The following is an 8731-nucleotide window of genomic DNA, read 5'->3' on the forward strand; positions in this document are numbered from 1 at the left end:
TGGGGTGTTCTGCAATTCTTTCGTACGTGGCCTTCAGCTCCACAGTTCCAGCACTTTGGTTTCTTGTCAATCCTTTTCCTTCCCGTGGCATTTAATTGTCTGTTTAAATCGTATGCCTTATTTTCCGTGCTCTGGGGAGTTCCGCAGTTCCTTCGTAGGTGGCCTTCAACACCGCAATTCCAGCACTTTAGGGTCGGTTTTGTTTCACCACTATTCCGTCTTAAAGCATTCACTGGTCTTGTCAACTCATCCGTTTCATTATCCGTGCCCTGAGGTGTTCTGCAATGCCGTCGTAGGTGACCTTCAGAACCACATCTCCAACATCTTACAGCCACTTTGTTCTCACTGCTACTCCGTATCAAAGCATCGACTTGTCTGGATAAATCATCTAAACGAGCCATCAATTGGTCCCCTGGGTCGTGGACTCGCACTGCTCTGACTGGGTAGCGATCCCTAAGAGTTGCTTGCTGGGCTGCCTCCAATTTCACGGCGTACAACAGAGGGCTTTTTACATCCTTTACATCTGCCATTCGCAGTGCTTTCTGTATTTCAGGGTCCCGAAGGCCATCGATGAAATATTGCAGCGACAGGATTTCCCTCGTTTCTCTCGGGCACTCCGTAAAGGCGAGGTGGGACAGCCTTTCAACATCCGTGGCGAGCTCCTGAAGTGTTTCGGTGGGCTTCTGCTGACGGGATTTTAGTTGAAGCCTGCTGTAGTTTTTTAAACACTTCTCTCCAAAGCGCAGCTCCAATGCGCCGGATAGAGCTTCAAAGTCTAGTCTCTGGTTTTCGGGAAGAGTCTGCAGGATATCCGCTGCGTCTGCTCTCAAAGAAGCGGCAAGATGACAGGCCTTAGCTTGAGAATCCCATCCATTCGCATCCGCAACTATAGAAAATTGGTTCTTATACACTTTCCAGGATGTCTCCCATCATATGTGGATAGCTTTAGAGATGGACGAGCAGGCATCGGTAAGAATTTAAAATCATCACTCCTGCTCCCTGCCGTCGCTAAGAATTTCTTTAAAGTATCCATTTCTTTGGCAACTGCAGAAACTCTCTCATCAATCTGTTGTTCGATTTGCTCTTGGACGGTAGAAACTCTTTCTTTAATTTGCTGCTCCACTGCAGAAACTCTTTCCTGAATTTTTCCAACTTTGCCTTCAACTGTGTCTATTCTGCCTTCCATAGCCTCGAATTTAGTTTCTATTATGCAGGCAATTTTTCTTTTCATTTCGTCTTGACCTGCTTCAATCTTTTCTTGTACAGCTTTTATGTCTTCTTTAAAAGTTACTTGACCAGCTTCCAACTTTTCGTGAACGGATTCCTGTCCCGATTTCATTTCTGCTTTAACGGATCTAATCTCTGCTTTAACAGAGTCTTTCATATCTTCTTTAAATGATGCTTGGCCAGCTTCCATCTTTTCTTGGAATGCAGCAAAAGCACTAATGAGCTGTCTCAAATGTTCTTCCATCGCTCTTGTTATTGGCATTCAAACCCCACTCCTGAGACCAAAAATTGTTGCGTGCTAACGGGTTCGTTATGAAATGAATGCACAAGTCCGATGAAAAATGAATTATCACAACAAAAATGCTTACATTTTCTCAAATTATCATGCAGTATTACAATATCTCACAGTAGTTATCTTTTAACTACTCAAATATCCAATAGAACGTAATTCAAAACAGCTAAAGAACGCTAATCCGCGAAGTCGCTACAATCAACAAGAGCAGTTTTCTAAACAACAACAAACTAAGCAAGCAACTAACTACAAACTGAGATGTTTTCCTCCTTTTATAAGATTTTAAAATCACGCGCTGGAATTTTCCAGTACTTTCTCGAAATCAAAAAGAGATATTTATTTATTTAATGCACGCGCTCTTGTATTTTCAATTTTCCGGCTTAGCTTTCTTTTAATATTCGTCACGCGCTGCACTGCGCGAGAAATAAAACCATTTAATTTATAATTGAACTAACATTAGCTTTTTAAATACCAAATTCGTAACACTATATTAAATGTTTAATTGCTTACCTAATTTCTATTTTTATATAATGTGCTTACATGTTTTATATGTGTTATATATGTGCTTTTATATGTGTTTTACAAGTGTTTTGTATGTATCTTTATATGTGCAATTGTATGTACTTGTATGTGTATGTATATGCTGTAATTAGTGTCTAACAGTGTCTAAAAACCAAGATGTAACAAATCATCCGCCTATCGATCAAAACTAATGTATTCCTAAGACGCTTCTGTATGGCCATGTACAATTACGTAAAATTCTTCAATAAACTCCCAAGGTGGCCTCATGAGGCTCCTGGGAGTTGCTGCCACTAGATAGGGGAGGGCGCGGGACATATGCCTGTTTACCTCTGTTAAACATCAGGCGTCCCCGTCCTCCGTCACCTGTCACCTGCTTACTCAATTATAAATATGTATACATATAATTTTATTTTCACAATTTTTTTAAAGACATTAAACCTTTCTCCTCAAAGAATGTATTCATTTTATTGCATGCATCCTGTAATATATGATTTTTGTTCCTTCCATTTTAGGATAGACTTACGGGTATTGGTCCTTCGTGAAGTTTCTAGAATTCACCATTAGCCGTTCTGTTCTGGCTACCACGATCAACATATTTGAAATTCTTCAATTCTTTTTCTCTAGCCTAGAAACACAGCATGACAGGTTAAATTTTCCTTAAGTTCGAAGATTGTAATGAGGCGTGACAACCATTTACCGAGGGAAATGTGAGCGAAATGAGTGAGATTGTCTTTAACCTACGCCAGCTTAGGCTCCGCCGCTGTGTTTCCTTTATTGCGGTTGGTAGTCGCTCTTTCCAGCAGTTGTAAAATGATGAATCATTGAAATGTCTATTTCTAATAATTTAATTTTATATTTTACTTCTTTGTTATTCCCACTGTCTCTAAACGCATAAAACTTCCATGCAATATTGAAAAAATTCAGAAAAAAAAAAAAGGCAGACGCATGACAAAGTTGACAAAACCTGCAAAATGCCTGTTAAAATACTAACTTATGTGATGAAAGATTTTGTAAATTTAAAATATGAAATTAATAACTCTGGCGCCACCAAACTCAGGGTCCTAATTTAAATACGCACAGAAAAAGTGAGCAAAATTTCTTCATACTTGATTTCAGACAACTAATCTGGCTTCGAAAGGACCGATATGGAGATTGCGCATTTGAAAATTTTATTTATTATGGAAATTTCAATAAATAGCAGAAAAAAATAATTACGCGTCGAATGTTTCCGCCCGGGATCGAACCGGTGATCTTGCGCATGTGAAGCGCACGTGATGACCACTATACTACGGAAACGACGAAAATGCATGTTAGGAGCATTTAGATATGATACACAATAGCTTCATTACCTTCTGAAACTATCTTCCTAAGGGGGCGACCTCAAAAGGCAATGGAAGTTCCAAGGAGAATCTCGATTGTGGTCTTAAAAGTTAAGTAATATATTTGTTAATTTTCGTTCTAGAAATAGATGTCTCTAGCGATATGTAAGTATTCTGCACTACTATGCGAACTAAGTTTCTTAAATTCATTCGAACAGCGCCGTTACATTGTTACAAAAATTTCCTAATGTCCGGCTATGCGGTTACTCCTATTTCTATGAAAATTTTGGCAGTTACAATTAAACGTGGCAAATAATGACATAAGATTTATGCACAAGTAATTTGTAATATTAATATTAAACTATAAAACATTAAAATTACGGCACATTCTTCTTATTGACATTAATAAGACGAGCTGTTACATAAATATCGAGAAGTAAAGTCGCAAAAATTTTTATGTTCTATTTTTCAGACTGTAGTTAGTTGAGGAATAAAATTTTGGTGCTTGGAAGAAACAAATCTTGTGGAACAGGCGAAAGAAAACAAGAGCATCGCAGCCGGTAGGATTCGAACCTACGCGGGGAACCCCAATGGATATCAAGCCCATTGCCTTAACCACTCGGCCACGACCGCATAGACGAGAGATTCTTGAAGAAAATGGGTTGAGCTGAGTTGGTCCAAGTGTTTTGGGCCATAAAGATAAGTTTGACAACGAACGAATTCATTATGTTCGCAGTATGCTCACTCTGACTGTAGCGGACGGCTAGCAATTAGTTATACGCTAACTGCTGTGTAGATGTAAAATATACATACTGTTCCATTCCACATTATAAAAGAAACTTTGTATTTCTTCCACTTGATAAACCGTGCACGCTGAGGCTCTTAAGAGGCAAATATGCATTTCTTTTTGAAAAGTATCTTTTTCTTGTGTAATTAAAAGTTATCGTCATTTGCAATGCATTTGCGACATAATAACGGAAAAATACTTCTTCTACCATATAATAAGCGTGTCGGATTTTATTAGAAAGGTTGTTGAATAGCAACAGACGGTCTTTCAACCAACAAATACTTTTATTCCATCGGTGTTTAGAAGCTTACTATAAATGCAGTTTCAAATGCCTAGTTATTTTATTTTAAATCCAAAAAGTATTGTTATTTTGTCACACAAAGCAATATTCTAATTCGCATTAACATCGAATCTCTGGTTTTCTTGGAAAAGGAGAGAGGCTACACGACCTTTGTTTCTAGAAAAACTTACATAATTTGGTTGAGGAACCTCAATCTTTGGTTTTAAATTTTCTCTTTAGTAAAAGAATGAAAGAAGATGGAGGGACCGAATTAAACAGCTTTCGAAATGGAGTGTGGATGCGGAAATATCGCATCAAGAGAGAAGAGGATGTTTTCGATACCGACAAGCTAAATCTTCCTGTTGGTAAGAAATGTCCATCCCAGTATGGTTTTGGAGAGCTAAAGCGAAGCCCGACGACCTTCCTTTAATGTACCAAATGGGGGGCGGAAACTGTACAGCTGTTAAAACATGTACAGAGAATGTCCCCGTGTAGGGGGTGCCGAATCACCAAATGATGTAGCGTATGCAACTGCTGTTTGGCGAGAATAGATTTTTCTGAGCTGTCATATCGACAGCGGAAGATATCACAAAAGGTACCCGCACCAGCTTGGCCAGTTGCATAAAAGCGTCGGCTCCTATCTGCAAGAGGGATTCTTTGGCAAGACATGATTGTTGCCGGCAGTCTTTTGAATCTTACTTTATTCGAAGAATGCGAATTTCATCAAAATGCAAAGATTTAATATAAATAATCATCGACTTGCATAAAAATGGAGGTGAGATTTCTCCCCATTAATGCTAGGATGTAAAAACAAGTTAAGTGATTTTACGAACTAAATATGACGGCGATGAGACAATGGGTTTAACGTGCTTATGTTCCGAAGGTATATATATATTAAATGTTTAATTGCTTACTCAATTATATATATATATATATATATATAATTGCTTACTCAATTATATATATATATATATATATATTATGAAATTATGAAATTTTGAAAATTGTGAAAATAAAATTATATATATAAATGTGGGATTTTAAATCCATAATTTTAAATCCTTAATATTTTTTCTCGCGCTGTCTAAATTTTAGCTGTTAGCACGAGTGAAATTGATAGAACTCTCGCCACTTTGTTTTATTAGAAGAGATGTAAGATGTTGTTTCATAGATGTAAGATGATATAGATCTTGTATTAATAGATGTAAGATGGTATAGATTCTGTATTAATAGATAAACGATCTTATAGATGTATTAATGTTTCATTAAATGTGGTTTGTTTGAATATGAATTGTGATTTCGAAACTAAAGAACCTATATATATATATATATATATATATATATATAAACAAATTTAAATTCTTAACAAATACGTAAAGTAAAAAAGTAAAAAAGCAAATTTAAATTCTAAAAAAAGGAAAAAAGCCAAAATAATTTAAAAATATGCAAACATGTAAAAGATTTAATTCTCGAACTAATCTACAATATCATTTAAATTCAGAAGCATAAGCAAATCAAGTGCAAAATCTATCCATGAAAATAAATCTACTAATTTAATAAATTAAAATTAAATTAAACATTTTTTTTAAAAAATGCATATGTGAATGATCGTAGAGTAGGCAGGAGACAGACTTATCAAGGGGAAGTTGCCTCCAAACCTAACTCTCCAATCATTCAATTCGTGTTTCGTCATTCATGCAGGCAAGGGTAAAAGTCAAAACCAAAAGTAATTCCAATAAAGTGGTACCCTTAGAAATTAACATTTAAGTATTAACATTTAAGAATTAAAGTTCAAAAAGGAAAATACTAATTAAGTCTTTTGAGAAACAAGCAAGTAAAGTCAAGAATTAAACTTTTTCTTAAAAAATTAAATTTTTTAAAAAGTAATTTTTATAAAATAATAAAAAAAATCTAGAAACCAATGTATTTTAGAAATCCTTGTCTACAGAAACTTCCCCTACACGAATATGCATATCAATAAAAAGAAACTATAAAAGAACTATACATAATCCATATAAACCAATAAGAAATAAAAAACAAAAAGAAACAAAACTAAATCACAATTTTTAAAATAAATATATATTTAAAAATATAATTTCATATTTAGAAAATACTTAGATACTACATAAAAAATTTTTTATAAAAAAATACTTAAAGCAAGTAAATAGTAAGTTTTAATTCTAACTTACCTACTATATGAGTGTTGGGGTCTGCAAAAGTGTTCTGAAAGAGAAGTAAGTGTGTTCTTCAAATTATATAGATGGCGCTTATGTAGGTAAAGTTGAGTGTCAAGCTGCTATCTTTGTTATAGTAAAAAAAATGTTTCTAAATATTAATATTAATTAAATTAAATTAAATTAAAAATCCTAAAGGTAGTAATATCAATTATTAAGGGAGTTAAGTAACTGAGCCTATCAAGAGATGTATGTTTGCTTGAAGGAAATTAAATAATTTTACTTTCATAATTTTTTAAAGACATTAATCTCCTCAAGGAATGTATTCATTTTATTGCATGCATCCTGTAATTATGATTTTTGTTTCTTCTATTTTAGGACAGAATTACGGATAATGGTCCTTCGTGAAGTTTCTAGAATTCACGATATGCCGTTCTGTTCTGGCTACCACGATCAACACATTTAAAATTCTTTAATTCTTTTTCTCTAGCTTGTAAATACAGCATGACTTGTTAAAGTTTCACTAAGTTGCAAAGTTATCATGAGGCTAGACAAAACATTTACCGAGGGAAATGTGAGCGAAATGCGTGAGATTTTCTTTAACCTATAGGCCAGCTTAGGCTCAGCCGCTCTGTTTCCTTTATTACGGTTGGTAGTCGCTCTTTCCAGCAGTTGTAAAATGTTGAATCATTGGAATGTTTCTTTCTAATAATTTTAATTTTATATTTTACTTTTTTGTTATTCCCACTGTTTCTTTACGCATAAAACGTGCATGCGATATTGAAAAATTCAGGGAAAAAAAAAAAAAAAAAAAGGCAGCTGCATGACAAAGTTGACAAAACATGCAGAATGCCCGTTAAAATACTAATTTATGTGATAAAAGAGTTTGTAAATTTAAAATATGAAATTACTAACACTGGCACCACCAAAGGAGATTCTCAGGGTCCTAATTTAAAGACGCACAGAAAAAGAAAAATGTTTTCTTACTTGATTTCAGATAACTAATCAGGCTTAAAAAGCACCGATATGGAGATTGCGCATTTGAAATTTTTACTTATCATAGAAATTTAAATAAATAGCAGGAAAAAAAAATAAGTACGCGCCGACTGTTTCCGCCCGGAATCGAACCGGGGACCTTGCACGTGTGAAGCGCACGTGATGACCACTACACTACGGAAACGATGGTATCCTATGTTAGGATCATCTACACATGATACACAATAGCTTCTTTATTCTCTGAAACTATCTTCCTAAGCGGGTGACCCCAAAGGGCAATGGAAGTTGCAAGGAGAATGTCGATTGCGGTCTTAACAGTTAAGTAAGATATTTGTTAATTTTCGTTCTAGAAATAGATGTCTCTAGCGATATGTAAGTATTCTGCACTACTATGCGAACTAAGTTTCTTAAATTCATTCGAACAGTGCGGTTACATTGTTACAAAAATTTCCTAATGTTTGGCTATGCGGTTACTTCTATTTCTACGAAAATTTTGGCAGTTACAATTAAACGTGGCAAATAATGACGTAAGATTTATCCACAGGTAAATTGTAATATTAATTTTAAACTATAAAACAATAAAATTACGACACATTCCTCTTATTGACATTAGTAAGACGAGCTGTTACACAAATATGGCGAAGAAAAGTCGCAAAAATTTTAATGTTCTATTTTCAAACTGTAGTTAATAGTTGAGGAATAAAACTTTGGTGCTTAGAAGTAACAAATGTTGTGGAACAGGAGAAAAAAAGAAGAACATCGCAGCCGGTAGGATTCGAACCTACGCGGGTACACCCCAATGGACTTCGAGTCCATCGCCTTAACCACTCGGCCACGACTGCACAGGCGATTCCTTTTTTGTAGCAAACGTGTTGAGCTGAGATGGTCCAAGTGTTTTAGGCCGTTAAGATACGTTTGCAACGAATTCATTCATTATGTTCGCAGTAATATCACTCTAGTCGTTGTGGACGAATAGTAATTAATCATACCCCTAACCGTCGGGAAGATTATAAACATATGCAGTGTTGGCAGTCGTTTTTATATATAAGAAATTTCGTATTTCTTCCATCTGATAACCGCTGCACTCCGAGGTTATTAATATATTTAATATATTCATTTTATTTTTAAGTAGTA

General features: G+C 35.1%; 4 non-coding genes across 4 annotated transcripts; all 4 read right to left on the minus strand.

The window, feature by feature from the left end:
* Window positions 1-3264: 3264 nt before the first annotated feature.
* On the minus strand, window positions 3265-3337 carry TRNAV-CAC (transfer RNA valine (anticodon CAC)). Its single transcript has one exon. It is a non-coding gene; the product is annotated as a tRNA-Val (tRNA).
* Window positions 3338-3912: 575 nt separating this feature from the next.
* TRNAS-UGA (transfer RNA serine (anticodon UGA)) lies at window positions 3913-3993 on the minus strand. The gene has a single exon. It is a non-coding gene; the product is annotated as a tRNA-Ser (tRNA).
* A 3715-nt stretch (window positions 3994-7708) lies between these two features.
* TRNAV-CAC (transfer RNA valine (anticodon CAC)) lies at window positions 7709-7781 on the minus strand. Its single transcript has one exon. It is a non-coding gene; the product is annotated as a tRNA-Val (tRNA).
* Window positions 7782-8357: 576 nt separating this feature from the next.
* On the minus strand, window positions 8358-8439 carry TRNAS-CGA (transfer RNA serine (anticodon CGA)). The gene has a single exon. It is a non-coding gene; the product is annotated as a tRNA-Ser (tRNA).
* Between the last annotated feature and the right edge of the window lie 292 nt (window positions 8440-8731).

Source organism: Stegodyphus dumicola, chromosome 9 (genome assembly GCF_044657685.1).
Source record: "Stegodyphus dumicola isolate Sdum_Otavi_A_Nest chromosome 9, ASM4465768v1".
NCBI lineage: Eukaryota > Metazoa > Arthropoda > Arachnida > Araneae > Eresidae > Stegodyphus > Stegodyphus dumicola.